General features: G+C 40.3%; 1 protein-coding gene across 7 annotated transcripts in view; it reads left to right on the top strand.

Moving 5' to 3' along the window:
* Positions 1–24,279, top strand: part of LOC139550800 (astrotactin-1-like) — a 261,506-nt gene that overhangs the window by 15,708 nt on the left and 221,519 nt on the right. The gene's annotated exons all lie outside the window — the stretch shown is intronic.

The raw sequence follows: 24,279 nt of genomic DNA, 5'->3' as shown, positions 1-24,279 counted from the left end.
GTTATCTTCCATACAAAATAATAATTGATTGGATGGTTGGTGAGAAATTTGTTCTTGATTTGTATAGTAATGAATGGCAATGCGGTGACAACAATTATGTTGAAAACAGTTGTTTACCTCTCTGCCTCATGTTTAGTGCTATCCGGGATCCTTCCCACTGGGCACACTGGTTGAGTCAACATTGTTTCCACGTAATTTTAATAAAATGTTGTGGAACCAACGTGGAATAGATGTTGTCTGTGCCCAGTGGGTTGGGACGTCCCTACCTTTAACTCTAACCTAACCCTTAACTTAACCGTTTTAAATGTCAGCATTAACGGGGTGATGTCAGAGTTTGACTTTTTCCTTCCCAGAATCTTTGTTAGTAAACAATGTTTCCACACTGCCATCATTGTGATTTATTCTATTTGGATTACAAATTGAAACTGTTATGTTAACCATAAATAGTTCGTAATTAGACCTCTTTCCACAAAGTAAAGCAGAGACACCAACAGGTTTGAGTGACTTTGACATTAGGGTGTTGGTGCAAGACTGACAATTAAGCACCAGGGGGAGAACTGAGGGAGTGATAGCAGGAACTACTGACAAATAAGTGGTAACTAATTGTCAGTACGTCTTGGCTGAGGCTGATACTGACTATGGTCTGTTGCATTGGACTTCTCTTCTAATGCAAGACACAACCAAGCTATGCACTCTTTCAGATTTGATAAGTTGTTTTACACAATGAGAAAAGAACAATGGGGCTTGTATGCAAGTAGTTCATATGTTCACACTTAAATTCAAAGGTAAAGCACCATAATGAAACTAATGACGGGGCGGTGAGTCAGAAGCAAGTGCAGGTGAAACATTTTAATAAAACAAAACCAACACGAACATAAGGCAGAACGCCGATACACTGGTGAGTCAACCTGGGAGACTGACATAGGGGAGGAAATGATGAAAGTAATGGAGTCCTGGTGTGAATCATAATGAAACAGGTGTGCTTAATGATGAGTGCCAGGTGCCCGTAATGATGAATCCTAGGACCGGTGGTTAGTACTCTGGCGACGTCGTATGCCGGAGGGGAGGAGCAGGAGCAGACGTGACAGTCATTGCTGACGTCATAATTCCTCTGCGAGGGACAGTTTCTTGGAGAAGAAACCACAAGGATACAATTTTAGTGGGTCCCCCTATCTTGCCCCCACACCCACCTCCGATGCATCTACCTCAACCACAAAAGGTAAAGTATGGTCTGGGTGTTTTAGCAATAGGGTGGAGGCGAAGGGCCTCGTTGGCTGCTGGAGACCAAACCAATCTACGAGGCCCACCCTTGGAGGGAGGTGAGAGGGGCGGCGACGGCACTGAAGTTCCTGATGAAGCGTCGGTAAAAGTTGGCAAACCCCAAAAACCGTTGTAACCCCTTGATGGTGTTTGGGACTGGCCATGACCTTACCGCATCTACTTCCTTGTGAAACTTCAGTCCCTGCAGGCTGATTTGGTAGCCCAAGAAGGAAACCGCCCTATGGTGGAATTGGCACTTCTCCGCCTGGACGAACAGATGGTTAGACAAGAGGCGTTTCAGGACTGCTCGAACGTTGAGTGATGTGATCCTCCAGGGTGGTCGAGAAGATCAGGATGTCAGATGCACACAATCACCTGATGTCCGAGCATGTCCCTGAACACCTTGTTGACGAATGCCTGGAACACTGACGGAGCATTGCCTAAGCCAAAGGGCATAACTAAGTACTCGTAATGACCAGACATCGTACTGAATGCCGTCTTCCACTCATCCCCCTCCCGGATGCGAATGAGATTGTAGGCACTCTGCAGGTCCAGTTTGGTGAAGAACCAGGCCTTGCGGAGCTGCTCGATGGCTGACGACACCAGCGGGAGAGGGTACCGATACTTCGTGGTGATGTATCGATTACCGTGGACTCAATGACAAGGGCGTAATCCTCCCTCCTTGGCCACGAAGAAGAAACCAGCCGACATGGACCTGCGGATTAACCCTTTTGGAGCGCCTCTTGTATGTAGTCCTCCATGGCCTGGGTCTCAGCCACTGACAGAGGGTAGATGAGACTGCATGGAGGTGTAGCACCGGAAAACAGGTCAATGGCACAGTCCCAGGGCCGATGAGGAGGGAGACAGGTAGCGCGGGTCTTGGAGAACACCTCCCTTAGATCCTGATATTCCTCTGGGATGTTGGGCTGGAGGGAAACCACGGGACTCTCAACCAACGTGGAACCACAGGGGACAGGAAAGCAGATTCTCAGGCATTCAGGTGACCAGTATGTGATTCTCATCCTCGACCATGAGATGGTAGAGTTATGGCGCTGAAGCCAAGGTAGGCCGATGATGATCTTGTGAACTGGTGATGAAGGGGATGTTTTCCTGGTGATTGGGCTCCACGGTGAGGGTGAGTGGTTGGGTGATGTGTGCAATGGTTCCAGATCCTAGAGGCCAACAGTCAAGACCTTGAACCTGAAAAGGAGAGGAGAGCGGGTAGGTTGTAATATTGAGAGAGGAGGCAAAGGTCTGATCCTTAAAATTCCCTGTGGCGCCGTAATCCACTGAAGCTGTAGACAGGGCATGAGGGAGAGTCAGCCAGAGTGATGGGTACTAAAAAGAGTCTGACAGGAAGAGCAGTAGAGGGAATACTCACTCCTAGTCCAGGGGATGTAACATGACGTGATCGTCCCGCTGCTCCAGTGGATCCTGGATTCTGAGGTAACGGACACCACTGGCGCTTGTGCCCTCCCTGGCTACAGTATAGACAGAGTCCCAGCTGCACCCGTCTGTGTCGTTCCGCCGCGAGAAGGCGTGACCCCTACCTCCATGGGTTCAGGCTCTGACCCCGAACACTTGACGAAGGAGGGAGAGAAGGGATGTAGATGCCGATGCTCCCGGAGGTTATCCAGACAAATGGCCATCGCAATGTGTATGTCCAGGGTGAGGTTGTCATCTCGGCAGGCCAGTTCCATCTGGGCCGGCTCATTCCATCCACTCGAAGCTGCTACTGTCCGAAAGGTAAGCACATACTCAGCGGCCGTCTGGTTCCCCTGTTGGAGCTGAAGCAGCCGCTCACCTACCTCTGCCCTCCGCATGAGGATCAAAAATAAATTTAAACAGAGCCATGAACCCCTCATAAGACTCAAGCTCCTCTCTCCCAAAACGTCCGTGGCCTATTCCAATGCCTGCCCAGTCAGCAGAGAAATATCTGTGGCAACCTTAGACCTCTGTGGTGGGAGCACCCATTAGATGTACGAAATAGAGGGAGCACTGAAGGAGGAATCCACAGCATTTGGATGGTGTCCATTCATATTTCTCCTGGAGGGATAAACGGCATTGCTGACCTGAGTGGGTTGCTGAATGGGCTGGTGCGCTGACTCATTGGGTAGACTGGCTCTAGAATATCCTCCACTGTCGAGATGTTGTAGACTACAGAGAACCTCTTCCATGGCCGTCCCCAGTTGAGCCAACTGATTATGGTGTTGACGAAGAAGAGCACCTTGTTCATTGATTGTCTGGGAGATGTCCATTTGTCCTGCTGCTTGAGTTGGTATTCTGTAATGACGGGCCGGTGAGTCAGAAGCAAGTACAGGTGAACCATTTTAACAAAACCAAGAACACGCCACAAACATGAGGCAGAACGCTGATACACAAGAACAATACCAACTGGTGAGTGAACCTGGGAGAGTGACATATAAAGGCGATGAAATAATGAAGGTAATTGAGTCCAGGTGTGAATCATAATGAACACAGGTGCGCTTAATGATGAGTGCCAGGTGTGCGGAATGATGAATCCCAGGACCGGTGGTTAGTACTCCGTCGTATGCCGGAGGGGAGGAGCAGACGTGACAGAAACTGTCCTGTTGAGAGGCTTGTTATTACTGATTGGTAGTCTGGAGATATGAAGGACATACGGTTGGTTCACTTTGCTTACTTATGAGTTGCCAAGTATTAAAACATAAAACAGTATGAGTCATGATGTATGATTTCTTTACTTGGCTTGACTATAGGCTTAAGTGTTTTGCAGCATACCTGGCACATCCATATTTAACTCATAGCTTCATGGTTTGTTTCTCTATAGTGGCTCTGGCTCTGAATTTATGCCCTGATTTGACCAGCTCTGTAACCTTTCATGAAGTACATTGCTTGCTATTCTGCTGGAATGATGAAGACATCCTGAACTTACAGCGGAGTGTCTAAATGCAGCATAGAGTATGTGTCATCTTCACTCTCTCCTTACAATTGACACTTGACTATGAGGTGTAATGTTACAAGTTATTTGCGAAAGCATATTGCAAATCTTGAACATGGCTGTGCACCACCTACTTTAAGCTTTGATGACAGAAGTTGTGATCACTGTTCCATGGATCTGCAGCATTATGTGATGTAACAACTCTAGACCTATATTGTTTTGTTCAATAAGAAACAATAACTTTCTCAGTTGTTATGGCTGGACTCTCCAGAGAACTTGCTTGAGACCTAGATGATAAGCTGCCCAGTGGGTCAGTTCTGTATACATGCGTGGGCTGGGCTGTTCCCATAGAATAAATCAAGTAAAACCCATATATCATATTGTTACTGGCTCTGAGTGTGCCTTGGCTTTGCTTCAGGATTAGGGTAACCTTGACAAGGTTTTGCGCAGGATTTACCAAACATTGATACGACAGACTATTTTGCATTTATTATCTGTTTTGAATTAATTTGCTTGTGTTTCTTCCCCTGACAGAAAAATGCTTTTGAAAAATGATCTTGATAAGGAAAAGTGTTTTAATGGACATTCTAGAGACTGAAAACAAGATAAATTAAACTATTTCTAACAGATGAAGACATTATTGAGAAATGGACAAAGATTTTAAGAGGTATACAGTTTGCTAGATGTCCTCTAGTGTTCGATAAGAGCTCCCTTAATATCATGGAAATGGGTTTAACGGGCAATGGCCCTGCAGCAACATTGCCAGAAGGTTAAATAGGTGTCCATAGATCTCTGAACATACGGTCATTATGCTCCCACAATCCCATTACAGTTTATGAGGTTGAAGCGATCACGATCATGGTGTGTCTCTTAGTCTTTCAGAACCATGTTTGTATAGTGTTTGAAATCCCCTCTGCTCAGTTTTTTGCCGAAATTTATCGATTTGCGTATTGATTCTCAGTCAATACCACATCATCAGATGCAGGGAAACCCATCCTTAATTTATACACACATCATTACAATTCTAAAATGCAGACTTCATTCTTCGCAACCATTGCAATAATTTGTTCCATGCACACACACAGCAGTGGAAGATGTATAGTTTCATTCTAATCAGCATATGATTTTTCCGCTTACAGAATCTGGCTGTCATTATTTTGTTAGATTTACAAAGAAACACTTTTCTGACTGCCATATGTGTTGACAGATGTTATCATCAAGCCCCTGAGGAGGAAGACAGATGACCTGTCTCCATAGCTGAAGCTGAGAAATTGTATTTTTGGGAATGTTCAGAGTATTTGCATTCCTCTCATGCCTCCATTCCAGATCCATCCTCTATTACAATGCTGCAAATTCACTGATGCACATAATTTCTTTTGAAATGGCAGTCATACTTTTATGTTTAACTGAATCTAAAGGTTTCTAGCTCTTGAGAGCAGTAAAAATAGTGTTTTTTTCCCCGTTGGTGGAAACGGCATTGATAGTTTACAATACAAATATTTAATAACAAAGAGACATCTAAATGCTCACCACATGCTATTATATAGACATCAATATTACAGCATTTGCTTTAGTGGATTTCATTCAAAAAGCTTGTCCCTCATATGCTGTCCCCATCATTCTATTTTACTTTATCAGATGACACATTTTGAAACAAACTTTACCATTATTCCAGGACACTGCACTACTGCTGTGAAACAATGATTATTTTATTTACAAGACCATTACATATTTTTAATGAAGAACAAACTAAGTGCTGAAGTAAACACAAGAAAATAAGTACTTTACTTAATTACTTCGGAAATGACATTTTTATAATGCTAACAGAATAACATACACACAATCAGGAAGCCATTAAGTAGATGAATGTAATGCATCAAGACTGCAATAAATGTTGAAAATCAGTATGACAAGAGCAAGCTTAGCTTAATAATAATAATATTGATATATTTATTTTAAATAGCAGTTTTCATTAGTAGAAGTACGTCTCAAAGTCGCTTTAAAAACCAGTCACTACAAAGATACAGGCGTCCTTCCTAACTCAGTTGCCAGTGAGGAAGGAAACCGCTCAAGGATTTCACCATGAGAACAATGGTGACTTTAAAACAGTTCAATGGCTGTGATAGGAGAAAACTGAAGATGGATCAAAAACATTGTAGTTAAATGGAAATCGGATTCCCCCCTGCCAGTTGCAATGTGGCTATCGGAAGTTAATAGTTGTATCCCACTGGAGAAAATCACTTACTGCTTGAGGAATAAGTTAGAGACATTTTACAGAATTTGGCCAACTTTTATTGACTATATGGAGAATCTCCCCTCCCCTCACATCACATTGATTGAATCTCTATATAATCCTTATATAATGTTTCACACGTAATGTATAATATGTAGCTTACGGCAGGTGACCATATGATCCAATGTCTCATTATTATTATTTTTATTTTACTCTTTATTATAACTTATTTATTTTATGTTTGTATATATAATTATTATAATTATATATATATTTTTTTGTTACACTCGTTTGTTACTGTCACTTTGTCATATTGTTGTCTAATATCTTTTCACTTTTGTTTTGATTGTTCCTAATTGGAAAATGCAACAAAAAAAACATTAAAAAAAAACATTGTAGTTACTCCACAATACTAACCTAAATGACAGAGTGAGAAGAAGGAAGCCTGTACAGAATACAAATATTACAACACATTCATCATTTTTGCAATAAGGCACTAAAGTAAAACTGCAAAAAATATGGCAAAGGAATGAACTTTATGTCCTGAATACAAAGCATTATGTTTGGGGCAAATTCAACACAACACATAACTGGGTACCAATCTTCATATTTTCAAGCATGGTGGTGGCTGCTTCTTGTTATGGGTATGCTTGTAATCGGCAAGGACTAGAGAGTTTTTTTATGATACAAATTAATGAAGTAGAGCTAAGCACAGGCAAAATTCTAGAGTCAAACCTGGTTGTCTGCTTTCCAACAGACATTGGAAGACAAATTTATCTTTCAGCAGGACAATAACCTAAAACACAAGGACGAATATACACTGGAGTTGCTTACCAAGATGACATTGAATGTTCTTGAGTGGCCTAGTTACAATTTTGACTTAAATCGACTTGAAAATCTATGGCAAGATTTGAAAATGGCTGTCTAGCAATGATCAACAACCAACTTCACAGAGCTTATAGAATTTTAAAAAGAATGTGCAAATATTGTACTATGTCGGTGTACAAAGCTCTTAGAGACTTACCCAGAAAGACTCACAGCTGTAATAGCTGCCAAAGGCGATTCTAACATTAATTGACTCAGGGGTGTGAATACTTATGTACATTTGATATTTCTGTATTTCATTTTCAATAAATTTGCAAAAATATCACTTTGTCATTATGGGTTATTGTGTGTAGGTAGATGAGTGAGAAAACAATATTTAATCAATTTTGAATTCAGGCTGTAACACAACAAAATGTGGAATAAGTCAAGGGGTTTGACTACTTTCTGAAGGCACTGTAGGCCTAGGCAGACTTTGAAAAGATAACAATGAAGTAGATTTTTGGAGAATGACACATGAAATCTCCTCTAAATTAAAACTCCTCAGCATAATGCCAGGATCTCAGCCAGTCCTATGCCACAGGGCTCCATCAATAGTAGGCCAAGTGGCTAATCTTATCTATGTTTGGGTTTAGTTAATAATCTCGTCCTCGTATCTGGAGCCCAAGCTCTACAGAATGATGGCTCCCATAATGGACTCACTCAGCAGATGCAAGAACATTGTCATACTGTGGTTTGAATTGCCGCTGAGTCAATCTGGTATTGAATGCTTTACCACCAGGTTTTTTATAAATGAGTTATCATTTGAATTGTAATTTGTCAAATATCCATCATTTGTTTAAGGACAACTGGCATTTTCTACTTTTTTGTTGTTGAGAAATTGTAATTAAGATCGAGCGATAGCTGAATTGAAGACAAATGGAATTTGTTTTTACAATGTGGGAATAGGAGACATAATTATGATAGATTCCAAGGTTGCAATGCCTCCCCTGTCATATTGAAACATTCATTGTCACTGTGCAAAAGTAATTGTAGGCATTGTAATCCACATTTTTGACAAGAGTCATTCTTTTGCCCTGAGGTGTAGGATTTCTACATAAATTGACTTACTGTAATGGTCATGTACCAGTAATGTGTTTTTCTTGTTGTAGGTATATGCATTTTAGCAACACAAAACAAAAACAACGACATTTGATTTGAATGGCTTAACTCCAGTGTCTGCTTCGTTGCTGGCTATATTATGCACACTGAACCTTGTTTCCTGTAGGAGCATACTCCATTTAACGGTGTCTTATCTTTCAAATCATGAAAATAAATGGCTTTTGATCAAAAAAAGCACATAGAAGAAAGAACAACTGCAATCTGGTCAAGGCCGCATAATACCGCTGAGATTAGAATTCAAACATCACATTGAGAGGGATTTGTATGCTGTGGCACCACATGGGGTTATCTGTCTGAAATAACTCCAACTGGTCACCCTTTGGTCAATAGCAATGTGTGACCATAGATCCCCATGAATTGTCTGATAGAAATGTTAAGTAATTGATTTGCTTTCCACTGATAAGTAGCATACACTTTCATTAGATTGGAAGCCACGTTTATATGAAGCTGTTCTTGAAAATGATTGATCATTTTTGTTTCGTATTATGCTATCTATGTGGGTAGCTCTTTAAGTGCATGCAACTCTGTTTGATATATATTTAGTTTAATTTAAATTAAATTGTTTTTTCAGCTTTTGCTAAAGAATGTTCCATGTCAAGGTAGAGATCAAGAGTTTAGCCAGTAAATATTACACATGCATGTTAGCACCACTGGTGTTTATCATTGGTTAGCATTTAGCTTATTGCTAGCATTTGAAACCATTAGCATCAATTAATATTAGCCAACTGATGAGGCGAGGACACTACCTTGTGTTGGTTGTTGATTGGCGTTAGACCTGGGTTCATGTTGTTGGAGGTAGGCTAATGTCTTTACTTGGCAGTAGACTGGACACATTAACAGGCCTTGATATCCTTTGTTTGTGAATTTGGTTAGATTGGGACTGTCCATTTATACAGTATGTGCAAAGCGATGTTTCAGCCCCTACAATTTATAACTTCATAGTATAAATGGATGATGTCTATATGTGGCATATAAATAAACATTAACCCATTGCTTGGTATATACAGGTCTACTGTCTACCTCAATGGTGTGCCAAGAACAGCTGTCAAAGTTAAATATGTAATTGTAAAGTGATCTGATGGTGCTTACTTTGGTAATAATAATCCTGAATTCTTACCACACGTCACACACTTCAGATCTGAAATGAACTGATACATGAATGACTGACTGAAAGTCATAACAGTATGTTGTTTACAATAATGACTTGTGTAGTGCGATAGCACTAATTGTACTACGATTATTCGCATTGCAGGTGTATCAACAATACGAGATGTATGCAATCATTTTACCTCTGAGATGTTCTGTGCTCAAACACGGTTTATTTTTGAGTTTTTACTGAATAAAACAGTCGATTGAAGCATCAACTTGCCAGTAGTGTGTTTTTCAAGGAAGGTTCTCCCTGCTTCCTGAAGCTTCGGCTACATTAACAATGCATGAGAGCATGTGGAGCACCTCCTTACCACTCCTTACCAGCAGGAATTTATCTATCTCCTTTTAGCTGCTGCAGAGTGTTTATATATATATTGTATAATATACTAACTGAATGTGATATGAATGCAATGTAATTCATTACTCTCTTGAATTGTAGAGTTCATAATTGACTCCATGGGGGAACATATAAGGGGTGTTGTCATTTTCATTATCCTCATATTCTCAAGACGTTGTCTGTACTCTCTGGAACTAAAATGGAGGTGAAAGTCTTGTCAGCAGATAGAATGAGACAAGTCATACTCCCACGGCATCTTTGTCGTCTTAGTCAATGAAGCCAGAGGTAAAAGTTATGGGGATATGCCAATTTGGATGTACAGTCCCAAATGGCACCCTATTCCCTACATAGTGCACTACTTTTGACCACAGGGCCCTGGTCATGTAGAGCACTATGTAGGAAATAAGGTGCCATTTGGGACGAACTGCTAGATTGTTATGAAAAGTGCCAGTGCCAAGGTTTAAGTCACCATTCCTAAGGTTGTGCTGTCCTCTAACATGGTGGCCTAGGCACTGGTTCAGTCCAGGTGATGTACGTTTTAGTAAATGAAAACACCTCTGCACTTTAAGTTAATTTGCTGTCGTATTAATTAACATTCACCTTGACCCATGTGCAATTCTGGACTCATGCGTATATGTACGTGACATTTAGTTCAAAGGTATTTAGTGTCAGGAATGTATTTTTTTATAAGATGACCTGGGTCTAAACATATCTGGAGCCTCTGTCAAACCACCAGCTCCTTGACAGACATTTAGTTAAGTCTCACACATAACTGACTGGTCAAAGTCAAAGTGAGTAGGGTGTTAAATTCCTTCTCAGGCTCCAGTAACAGCTCCATCACTGGCTGTGTTGTGACTTCTATGGTTTCATTAATGCTAGGCTATAACTGAAACCTGGTGATGGGTCTCACATTAAGATGACAGCCCTATTTTCCACTGGGATTCATTTGCCTGAAAACAGCTGTAACATTTGCATAATTTATCGGCGTCTTGTTTGGTAGACAGATCAGCATCATCCATCGGTTACAAGTGAATCTGTCTACCTGTACATAGTAAAAGTGGGAATTTGCATAATGATCCATACTAAGGCAAACATATCAATGTTATCCTTTTGTCACAATGATTGGTTTCCCCTACGCTGCAGCTGTTGACTTTAGTTCTGCTGTGTTCTGTTGTACTCTTGTAACAACGATGTGCATGTATCAGAAACAATGCCTTTGTTTTGGTCTGTTGTCATTAGAGTGATGTATAGTTTCTTCAGTTGATGGATTGATCACACAACGGATGGCTTGTGTACTGTTCAAGAGTGAACATATGTACTGTACTTCATTATTATATTACTATAAAAGAGAGTTTAATTAAGTATGTTTTTTTGTAATTCAAAGGAATTCTTGGAAATGTCACGGTTCTTTCAAACAGTGAACTTTCAGTACAAAATGTACAGAGAAAGGACAGTTTACACACATTGTAGCTAGCTGTAACTGTATGAATTTGACACAGTAAGAGGCAGCTCCATGTGACATCACCATGGCCTTCACCTGCTGTGTAGCCTTTGTCACTGCCACACGTTTGGTCAACAACAGTCAGGGGAGCCAGCCAGCAAACATAATGCTAGCTTCTTAGCAAATAGTTGTGGAGAGGAGCACACCTGTCTTTATAAGTCCCACAGTTGACAGTGCATGTCAGAGCAAAAACCAAGCCATGAGGTCGAAGGAATTGTTCGTAGAGCTCCGAGACAGGATTGTGTCGAGGCACAGATCTGGGGAATGGTACCAAAAAATATCTGCAGCATTAAAGGTCCCCAAGAACACAGCAGCCTCCATCATTCTTAAATGGAAGATGTTTGCAACCACCAAGACTCTTCCTGGAGCTGGCCACCCGGCCAAACTGAGCAATCGGGGGAGAAGGGCCTTGGTCAGGGAGGTGACCAAGATCCCGATGGTCACTCTGACAGAGCTCAAGAGTTCCTCTGTGAAGATGGGAGAACCTTCCAGAAGGACAACCATCTCTGCAGCACTCCACCAATCAGGCCTTTATGGTAGTGGCCAGACGGAAGCCATTCCTCAGTAAAAGGCACATGACAGCCCACTTGGAGCTTGCCAAAAGGCACCTAGACTCACAGACCATGAGAAGCAAAATTCTCTGGTCTGATGAAACCAAGATTGAACTCTTTGGCCTGAATGCCAAGCATCACGTCTGGAGGGAACCTGGCCCCATCCCTACGGTGAAGCATGGTGGTGGCAGCATCATGCTGTGGGGGTGTTTTTCAGCTGCAGTGACTGGGAGACTAGTCAGGATCGAGGTAAAGATGAACGAAGCAAAGTACAGAGAGATCCCTGATGAAAATCTTCTCCAGAGCGCTCAGGACCTCAGATTGGGGCGACGGATCACCTTCCAACAGGACAACGACCATAAGCACACAGCCAAGACAACGCAGGAGTGGCTTCGGGACAAGTCTCTGAATGTCCTTAAGTGGCCCAGCCAGAGCCCGGATTTGAACCCGATTGAACATCTCTGGAGAGACCTGAAAACAGCTGTGCAGCAACGCTCCCCATCCAACCTGACAGAGCTTGAGAGGATCTGCACAGAAGAATTGAAGAAACTCCACAAATGCAGGTGTGCCAAGCTTGTAACGTCATACCCAAGAAAAGTTGATGCTCTAATTGCTGCCAAACGTGCTTCAGCAAAGTTCTGAGTATAGGGTCTGAATACTTATGTAAATGTTATTTTTTGTATTTAAAAAAAATATAAATTAAAATAAAAAACAGTTTTTGCTTTGTCATTATAGGGTATCGTGTGTAAATTGATGAGGGGGAAAAAACATAACAAATGTAACAAAATGTGGAAAAAGTCAAGTTGCTGAATACTTTCCGAAGGCACTATAACATTAACCATCTCTGTTAGACCATTAGCAAAGAAAACCTAGGCTTGTATCAAGCGTATGCAGCCACAGCAATAGACTGGAGAAACAGAGATAAAATAATTATATCAGTACATCGATGAAAGGTTGAAAAGGATCTGGAAGGATAGGGATGCTGCTAATGAAATGGGAGCAAACATATGTTCCTTCCTGCATAATCAATGCTCCTCATGCTAGACATCGTAGCAATCTTGATTGTCTCCTCGCACAGAGGTCTAGTTTCCTGTAATTTTATGGTATTTTTCCTCTATCTGCCTGAAAGTATGTTACCCTCATGAGGCTGCTCTAGGGGAAAAAAGTACTGTACATCTCCTTGAGACTGTCACAGATCAGAACCACTCAGATCACTCAAGTCATTACTTCCTGTCAGACTGACACACTGATATGCCTATTTTGGGTGGTTCAGCATTTATTGAAAATGGCTGCTGAAATCTAGATTGTCTCAATGGGGAATATTTTTATTTTTTTACTATTTGAAGTAGGATCACTCAACTCTTTCCAGCAGACATGGAATGGAATAGTGTTAAAATCCTCTCTTGAAAGAATTGAGAAACCAAAACCGGTAAGAAAGAATAACTTTGCCATCACCAAACCGACTAGGTTTAAAATTTGTCGATATGGCCTTGAGCAAGACACTTAATCTTAATTTCTCCTGTAAGTTGCTTTGGATAAGTGTCACGCCCTGACCTTAGAGAGCCTTTTTTTTCTCTATTTGGTTAGGTCAGGGTGTGACTTGGGTGGGCAAATCTATGTTTCTATTTCTTTGTTGACCTAGTATGGTTCCCAATCAGAGGCAGCTGTTTATTGTTGTCTTTGATTGGGGATCATACTTAGGCAGCCCTTTTTCCCACCTTAGATTGTGGGATCTTGTCTATATCTAGTTGCCTGCGAGCACTGCATAGCTTCACGTTTCGTTGCACTTTGTTATTTTTGTTTGTGAGTTTCATCGGAATAAAACATGTGGAACTCTATGCACGCTGCGCCTTGGTCTACTCATTTCGATGGCCGTGACAATAAGAGTGTCTGCTAAATTACTAAAATGTGATTGTTAATGTGTAAATTCTAATTCAGTTGGCAAGTTATCATTTTCCAAACTAAAGAATTAAACAAAGCACAAAACATGGCTTTTCAGTGATGTAGGCCTAGCTATCTCCTAATTTCGTGAATGGGACAATTAATGCTGAAAACTCCACAGTAGCTACATTTCTGTGATCATTTTCTTTAATTATTCATCTATTTAGTAGATGTTTCCTGCCTCATTCTTTTGTCTTCATGTTTGTCCTCCTGAGTTTTGAAAGATTGAGCCAATGACTGTTATTATTTTGAGGCTTTTGGGTTCATTTAAAACATGACTGTTATTAGTTTGAGGCTTTTGGGTTCATTTACAAAATGCTGTCATGGCAACCTCAGGTTTTTTCTCAATTGCCTGATTTTGCCATTTGTGCCACATGGGAATCCTTAGAATCCTTTTATCAAATTGCATGTAAGTTATATCCTCCGCATGCGCCTGTCTGATCCCTGTCACACCATTGGTGAAACCTTCTATCCAAACCGTGTTGTGTTGCAAACCTACCATTTACCCAGACATTCTGTTCTGTTTGCTTCCTGCTGATTTCTCACAGGCTGTGGATTGAAACCGAGTAACTATTTGACATGCAGGTGGTAAAGGTCTCCACAAAGTTATTGAATTATTGTTACAGGGCCTGCTTTTTATATTACCTGGCAAACTCTCTTTTGCTAGTGCCTGGAGTTGAAGGCAATGTCCTCAGATTAGGTTCTGTTGCTGTATATGATCAACGAACCGAGCCAGCTTGCGGTAAGCGGAGAGCAGCAGTGATTCTACAGCCTACATCCTGCGGAGTCACTGGCTGATGATAAGTTCATTGTTGTGCCTTCTGCTTGTCTCTGATAAGACCCTGAGACTGAGTCCTCTGTCTGCGTTTGCAGAGGTTCTGTAGCCCTGCTCTGCCTGGACAAACAACCGGACTGATATATTGTCATTTGGACCTCTGTGGGGGTCTCAAATTCTCTCCCTGATTACAGCAAACACCCAGCATTTAAAAAAAAAAGATGGCTACATATTGTATTTGTCTGCCCAATATTGCAGTTTCTGTCTAAAGATCCATACTTTATTGATCTCGTCAGGTCCAAGTTGTCAAATGGCTGACCATGTCTAATTGCTGTAGTTGGACTCTATTGGCACAGATCCATTTCAGTGAGGATATTTGGGATTTGTAACTTTTCTCTTGCCAGCCAAGTCAAGGTCATATACAGAGTAGATCCAAGAATTGTGAAGTGCTAAGGGTTATGTGAAAAATGCATGTTTGAAACGACATTTGACTTGCGTGTTGATACCATTCTCTTTTACATTGTAAAAATAAGCTGTTATCGGACTGTTTTATTTATTATAACTCTATTACTAATAACATTTATTGTAAGGGAAACAAAAACATGCTAGGTGTTGCAGTTGGCCTTTAGAATAATGCAAAACATATCCTTGAATCTATCCGAGTTGATTAGCGAAGGGAAGCAAACAATGCCAGTCAGCCTGCACAGCCGGCCCATCGAAAATACACCTAAACTATACCAAAACTACATACACACCTAATAAGAGTTAGCCTATAGACCAGATTAAATTGATAATAATCTGATGAGTGACAATGTTAGGCCTATTAGTCCTATCAAATTATACATGAAGAGATGAGCGCATCTTGCAATTTACAGATGCAGGGAAAGGATCATCACTTTATCAAATCCTCCTTCAGATTCACATGCAGGTAAAATGTTTTGATTTCTATATAGTATCAGGAAGAGCATATTCTGCAGTTTCTATTACACTTACCTTTGTCAAATAACTCTCATAATTCAAGAGTTGCAGCTCTGTTTCCAAATTTCACTTTTTCCAAGTGTCACGCCCTGACCATAGAGAGCTGTTTATTCTCTATGTTGGTTAGGTTGGGGTGTGATTAGGGGTGGGTTATCGAGGGGAATTAGATATCTATGTTGGCCTGGTATGGTTCCCAATCAGAGGCAGCTGTTTATCGTTGTCTCTGATTGGGGATCATATTTATGTAGCCATTTCTCCATTGTGCTTTGTGGGATCTTGTATAGTTGCCTGTGTTCACTATTATTAGCTTCACGTTTCGTTTGTTCGCTTTATTGTTTTTGTTCTTTGAGTTTTTCTCTTCCTATTAAAAGAGATGGAAACATACCACGCTGCATATTGGTCCACTCTTTTCGACGAGCGTGACACCAAGAATATCCGTGCTGTCCATGCGTTCAGCACATGACCACTTGCATGGCAGCATTGCTCTGGCTACTAAGCCAAAATTAGTAACATAATACAATTAAAATATTATATTTATTTATGCAATTCATTGTTTACAATTGTTCATGCGCTGATGCTTTTCTTCAGGAATACGGCAAATAATTTAATCTGCACTCCTGGCTGGTTATATTATTATTATCTTTTATGTTTCTACTTTGTCAAAAGAAGCTGTAACTGGACTTCATTAATTACTTTAACTCTATTACTAATCAAATCTACAAATAAAGTTGATCAAATGGATTACACTGTAAGATTTTTATTGTAAGGGAAACAAAATAGGCTACAGGCCAACATATTTTCTAAGACTTTGTATAATTATACAAACCATGTCCTTTAATCTACCTAAACAAATAACTAGTGTTGATGTTGTTTTTTTCATTGCTATATTTCCACGAATATTTCCTCATGCAATTAATACTTTATACTAGTTTATGCACTATTTATTAAGCGTTGGTGTTTATGTTTGCTGTAACTTGCGGGTTGATATGGTTCTGATTTATTTGCTAAATGTGACGCCCGGCAACATTCTCTAGCGGGTACTTATAGTCTGAAAGGCCAGGCGGTTCTAGTGTTAATATATATTGTGGCTGAAAATAGCTGGTGACACTGACATTGAAGGTAGAGGAGCTTATTTAGTATAAAGTTTTGGCCACAATAACAAATATGGATTGAAGTAAAGTAATAATAGGTCCTTGGCAGCCATACTAAAGTATGCATTTGAAACAGAGCAAACCTCCCTCCAAGGGCATTGTAAAGTGTGTGAAGGTGGATGAGATGTGCGCGCACACACACCTCTTGAAGCACAACTTCAAGATTAGGCCTACATTTATAATATTTCCTCTAATTATTTTGTAGGGATTAACTACAGTGCAGGACAGGTATACCCTGTCAAACAACTATCACTGTTTTTTTGTAATGGAAGAAAACGTCTTAAAAAACACTCGCACTTGTCTTTTCTTTCTGGCACTGACGTTGCTTAGCTACTTTATTGTTGAAAAAATGTATTTATGACTGTGATATGTGGCTGTCTCACCTTGCTATCTAAAGATGAATGCACTAACTGTAAGCCGCTCTATCTATGTAAGTGTCTGCTAAATTACTAAAATGTAAATATTTTTTGTTGTCGTAATCTGCCGCTGTTCAAGTGTAAAATATTAATTGATCAGTTGTCATTGCCACGCCCCCCCCCCACCCCCTTACTGAAGTCAAACGCTGAATCACAATGTGAGCTCCTGATCATGATAAAACCATCAAACCAAGCCATGTATTTTGCATTAATTCCAGACAAGGACTGTGATCTCCTCACCTTGAAGTTGCCCATTTTCCTGTTCTCTAAGCGATATCCCATGCCTAATCATCCAACATGAAATATTCAACATTGCTGTAAAACTCTTAACAAATTACAATTTGCCAAACATCCATTTAATACAGGGAGTGTTGGATAGCTTGTTAAAATAAGACTGACTTTTACATTTTTTACATTTTTAGTCATTTAGCAGACGCTCTTATCCAGAGCGACTTACAGTAGAGTGCATACATTTTATTACATTTTTACATACTGAGACAAGGATATCCCTACCGGCCAAGAGCAGACGCTCTTATCCAGAGCGACTTACAGTAGAGTGCATACATTTTATTACATTTTTTTTTTTATACATACTGAGACAAGGATCCCTACCCCTACCGGCCAAACCCTCCCTAACCCGGACGACGCTATGCCAATTGTGCGTCGCCCCACGGATCTCCCGGTTGCGGCCGGCTGCGACAGAGCCTGGGCGCGAACCCAGCCCAGCCTGGGCGCGAACCCAGAGACTCTGGTGGCGCAGCTAGACTTTGATTGATTGTTCAGTTTCTTATTCCTATTCATGTAGAAAATTGGCATAGTCAATAGACACATACCTTGAAACGAGCAGTGGGCTGCCTATGGATGTGTACTTTAGCCTCGTGAACATTGTGTTTTTTAATTTCGAAATATGTTTTTCCTTTTTTTCCACATTCCATCAAAGGCATTCAGCTGTGAAAATCTATATAGAACTGCGAACGTGTTTGTCTATACATTTTTGTAAAGAATGTTTGCTTTCTTTCTTTCGTTTGTTTTGACAGGCGTACTCTTTTCACATAATTTGGGCCTACCCCCTGTTGATTGTCTACTTTGTTATGCTTCAATTATATGATTATGTGACTGTCTATGTAGAACAACACAATAAATTGCTCCAAATGCAGTTCTAGAATATTCTATTTTTACTGTAATCAGAAAGCACTACTGTGCATTTTCATGTTTTACAAATGTAGGCTAGTTAAAATCGTAGACCAAAATTCCTCTCTAAAATATTGAAATGTGTCTTTGATAGTTAAGATTCTGTACTGTACATCAAGGTTTAAATATGGGCTTTTAGCATATTTACAGCTTAAGGAGGTGCATAGAGTTTGACATTTTTTGTTTATTATCCTTAGACTTCCCAATGTAGGGAGTTAAAAAATACAAATTCTGCCAGAAGCTGAAATATATTTTAATCCCTTTTACCGGTGTAAACAGGAGCTATGAAAGTAAGAGCGTAGCTTCTGACACTGCAGGGAGATGTGAGCTGAATCTCTCTGGCCTCTTTCTCCAGCAACTAGCTCACTGCTGTTTAAACTCAGTACAAACAGACTAGAGCTCTCTCCATATGGCACTCTCTCCCCCTGGGAAACATGCCTCATATAACACATGCAGCTCCAGACCTACTGTACTGTCGGTGGTGAAAACCTCCCTCAACCATAGCTGTGTTACCTGTGATTGCCTGGTGATAATCTTCAAAAAAAATCTTCAAATGTGTCTTTGCCGTAGCAACCACAAACTGTGTGAAATGAACAAAGCTCAAAGCAAGTCTTTGCTTGAGTAAAGGTCTGAGAAAAAAAAAAGATTATTGACACACATGACACGTGTTATCACTGTCTTAGTTTTAATTTCAGAATATGCTCCAGGCTAAATGGCACCCTATCTAAACTGAATAATTTGATTAATTGGTTTACTTGTCAGCTGCTAAGTGTACCAATTAGAGACCTACAGAACACAACGGTCACAAAATTGTTAGTGTAACATATCAGCTAAAATGTTAAAACACAGTCAGGAAGACGGCCTCCATGTTTTAACATTAGAATACTTATACTGAAATTACTCTCTCAGGTTTACAGCTGTAGGATTTTTATATTCACTTAATGGCCATTTAATTAAAATCAAATCAAAGCGTAATGGGGGTGTACACAGTTTTGCACGTTATCGCAGGTGCCCGCGAAATGCTTATGTTCCTAGCTCCAACAATGCAGCAATATCTAGCAATACAATATCAATATGCACATAATCCAAAAGTAAAAAAATAAATATAAGTATTTCTAAGTTAGTATCTTGAGAATCCCGAAATAAATCATCTTCGTCTATATGACCTCTGGTTACCCGATCATTATCATTTTCTCACTGAAGCATATTTGCTAAATGCAATATGGCATTAATGCAGTTCTGTGTTCATAACTGAAATACCATGTATTGATTTCTAGATTATTTTCCAATAAATGGAAATAACCTCACAGTAAATCCCTCTATGTTTTCATCTGATGATTATTAATGTATAATTCATAGAATCAATAATGCAGTTGATACAAAGATCCCAGGATGTGTTTTAGATAAGCAGATGCTTTGTTTTCCCTCCAAAACACTGTAACCAACCGAGATGGTGGATTTAGTGATCTAAGGCTGCATGGTGCATTAAGATGAGGTACTCTGCTAATAGTGGTACACTAATACTGTGCCGTAATCACATTACTTTAATCCATTCTTTGTGTTGGTGCCTTGGTGGCCTCATGCTGAGAGGCGATGGACTCATTAATAACATTCTTATGCTGAACCAGACCCTGGAGGGAACTCTCTGCTGTAAAAATGTCCTGTCACTTTGTCAGATAATTTGTATGTAGGTTAAAGCCAGCCCATAAATTGTATTTACCGGGAGGTCCCACTCTGCTGCGGCACAGTGCCATCAGTAAGTGTCAGATAAACCTAGTTACACTACACTCATGCAATTAAAAGCACTCACAGTTAGATCACAATAAAATAACTGAATGTTTCAGTGTATACAGTAGCTATAGGGTAAATCCATTTTTAATTCAACTGCATCCCCTTTTGATTTAAACAAAACTTTCCATACATGTTTGCCCTTGGAAGAAGTGGTGAGAAAGTAACTTTTTGGACCTGAATGCCAAAACATTCAAGAGATAAAGGTGTTTAAAGTTAACCCATTTTGCATACCCCACCATACCATGGAGACATCCATGTCTTCATCACTGGAAAAGATAAACGGTTGAGTTTGAAATTATTTTAAAGCTTACAAACAGGGTGTCAAACTATTTTATACATTTTTTAATAACAATTATGACATTTATTTTACCTTTAACGTCAATTATCTGAACTCAGAATTTTTTTTAAATATTGGCATATTTTGTAGCTTAGACCCTTCTTTACATCATCTTAGGTTTATGTGTTGTGCCGGCCATCGGTTGAGACACAACATGTTCTTGGGTGGATGCCATTTCAATTCTAGAAACAAATTCATATAATGGGCCTATTCCTTTAGACCAGTGGTTTCCAAACTTTTTATGGTCCCGTACCCCTTCAAACATTCAACCTCCAGCTGCGTACCCCCTCTAGCACCAGGGTCAGCGCACTCTCAATGTTGTTTTTTGCCATCATTGTAAGCCTGCCACACACAAACCTATACAATACATTTATTAAACATAAGAATGAGTGTGAGTTTTTGTCACAACCTGGCTTGTGGGAAGTGACAAAGAGCTCTTATAGGACCAGGGCACAAACAATAATATCATAATAATCAATAATTTTGCTCTTTATTTAGCCATCTTACATATAAAACCTTATTTGTTCATCAAAAAGGGTGAATATCTCACCACAGGTTAATGAGAAGGGTGTGCTTGAAAGGATGCACATAGCTCTGCAATGTTGGGCTGTATTGGAGAGAGTTTCAGTCTTAAATCATTTCCACACACCCCAGGTCTGTGCCCGAATTTAGTTTTCATGCTAGTGAGGGCCGAGAATCCACTCTCACATAGGTCCGTGGTTGCAAAGGGCATCAGTGTCTGAACAGCACAATTTGCCAAGGCAAAAAACTCTGAGCGCAGCCCTATCCAGAAATCTGGCAGTGGCTTCTGATTAAGTAGAATTTTCACAGAACCGCTTGTTGCAATTTCGACGAGGCTCTCTTGTTCAGATATCGGTAAGTGGACTGGAGGCAGGGCATGCAAGGGCAGGGCATGCGTAATTGCGCATCCAGCTCATTCAGATGCTTCGCTATATCACATTTGACATTGTCTGTAAGCTTGAGTTCATTTGCACACAACAAATCATACAATGATGGAAAGACCTGTTTGTTGTCCCTGTTAATGCAGACCGAAAGAGCTCTAACTTCTTAATCATAGCCTCAATTTTGTCCTACACATTGAATATAGTTGCGGAGAGTCCCTGTAATCCTAGATTCAGATCATTCAGGCGAGAAAAAACATCACCCAGAAAGGCCAGTCGTGTGAGAAACTCGTCATCATGCAAGCGGTCAGACAAGTGAAAATTATGGTCAGTAAAGAAAACTTTAAGCTCTTCTCTCAATAAAAGAAACCATGTCAATACTTTGCCCCTTGATAACAATAACTTCTGTATGTTGTAAAAGTGTTACATGGTCGCTGCCCATATCATTGAATGATGCAGAAAATACACGAGTTCAGGGGTCTTGCTTTAACAAAGTTAATAATTTTCACTGTAGTGTCCAAAACGTCTTTCAAGCTGTCAAGCATTCACTTGGCAGCAAGAGCCTCTCGGGGGATGCTGCAGTGTACCCAAGTGGCATCGGGAGCAACTACTTGCACGCTCGTTACCACTCCACTATGTCTCCCTATCATGGTTTTTGCGCCATCAGTACAGATACCAACACATCTTGACCACCAAAGTCCATTTGATGTCACAAAGCTGTCCAGGATTTAAAAAATATCCTCTCATGTTGTCCTGGTTTCCAATGGTTTGCAGAAGAGGATGTCTTCCTTAATTGACCCCCCATAAACGTAACGGACATATACCAGGAGCTGTGCCAGGCCTGCACGTCTGTTGACTCATTCAGCTTTAATGCACATAATTCACTGGCTTGTATGTGAAGCGATAATTGTTTCATAACATCTCCTGCCATATCACTGATGTGTTGTGAAGCAGTGTTGTTTGATGAAGGCATTGTCTGTATAGTTTTTGGGCCTTTTCCCCCAGCATTGTCCCAGCCATGTCCGCGGCAGCATGAAGAATTAAGTTATCCACATGGGTTTGCCTGTCCTAGCCACTCAGTAGCTCACCATGTAAGACGCTTCTAGCCCCTTCTTATTAATGGTATCTGTTGCTTTTATACGTCTTACTACTCGAAAGTCGTCTTTTGTCTCGCTCAAAAAACTATTGTGGCTTATTTTTCAAATTGTCTTGTTTTGTTTCTAAAATGTGGAGTAACGGTTAATGTGATTGGATGTTAATTATTTGACCTAGGCTACCTGTATTTGACATTGTGTTGTCATTTTGCTGAACACTAGAGAGTTTAATTTTATTTTTGGCAGTGAAGCGAGGCTACTCAGGCAAGTAGAAAACCTCACCCAAATGTATAGCCCCGTTGGGAAATATAAATGTACTGTTTGAAAATGTGAATAAAAAATAAATAAATAATAATAATGTTATATTTGTATTTTTTAAATGTGAAATACATTTTTATTTAGCATACCCTTGAAGGCATTGCGCGTACTCCTGGGGAATACCTGTTTAGACCAAAGCAATTTAGCTGGTACACCATTGTCTCGGATCTCTCCGGAACTTTCATCACGCACACCTGTCCCCTATTCCCACTGATTGTATTTGTATATATGTGTCCTTTGTTCACCATGGGGGGTCGATTATTGTTACAATATCCGTTGGTGCATGTGATTACCTGTGCTGTGTGTTTTGGCTTTCGTGCCATTGTGGATTGCTCTGATGATTACGGGTCTCGTCCCGTGGGTTAATCATTGTGAGCGTGTGTATTTATTTGAGGTACTCCTCGCTCTTTTCTTTGGGTTTCAACCTGGTGTTTTTGTTATGTGTTTGTTTGGTCTTCGTCCCCGTGCCCTTACACGGCACGCCGTCATTTGGGGTATAATGACCCAAAAATATTATGCGTTCCTGCGCCTGTCTCCCGAATCGTTGTTACCAACGTGACAACCATTGACATTTTTACTTCTAATTACTACCACAAAGATGGCCACTGGTCCACCCACCGTTGAATGTCAACTTAAATGTTCATGTCTATTATCTATATTTCTATGATTTCAGTAGGTTTCCTATGGAGGATTGACAGTATAATTCCCATTCAAGTCAAAGTGGTACCATTTGAAAGTTTACATTTATTAAAATGTTAGTACATTTATCAGCCAAAATATGATACACACACTGTATTCAAGAGCATGTTGTGTCACAATCGATGGCAGGCACAACAGAAAAAACGTACATTATGTAAAATAAGGTCTAAGCTACAACATATGTATATCTGAAAAAGTTTTAGATAATTGACATTAAGGTTAACATGTTTTTCTTTTCAATAAATGATCAAAAACTTTCACAACCCTCTTTGGAAGCTTTTAATGATATCAATCTCAACTGTTTATCTTTTCCAGTGATGAAGACGTGGGGTATGCATAATAGGTGTAACGTTCGTCGTTAAGGGTAGACCAAGGCGCAGCGTGTTTTGGGTTCATCATACTTTATTAAAATGTGAACCACTGAAAAAATAATAATAAACAACACAACGAACGAAAGCTTCGTCGTGCAAAATACATGCAACCAAACAAAGACAAGATCCCACAACTGAAGGTGGGAAAAAGGGCTGCCTAAGTATGATCCCCAATCAGAGACAACGATAGACAGCTGCCTCTGATTGGGAACCATACTAGGCCAACAAAGAAAAAGAAAACATAGATATACAAAAACTAGAGTACCCACCCTAGTCACACCCTGACCTAACCAAAATATAGAGAATAAACAGGGATCTCTAAGGTCAGAGCGTGACAATAGGTCAACTTTGACCACCTTTATCTCTAAAATGTTTTGGCAT

Source organism: Salvelinus alpinus, chromosome 23, assembly GCF_045679555.1.
Source record: "Salvelinus alpinus chromosome 23, SLU_Salpinus.1, whole genome shotgun sequence".
NCBI lineage: Eukaryota > Metazoa > Chordata > Actinopteri > Salmoniformes > Salmonidae > Salvelinus > Salvelinus alpinus.
Note: the sequence above shows the minus strand (reverse complement) of the source record. Positions and strands in the feature narration are given on the sequence as shown.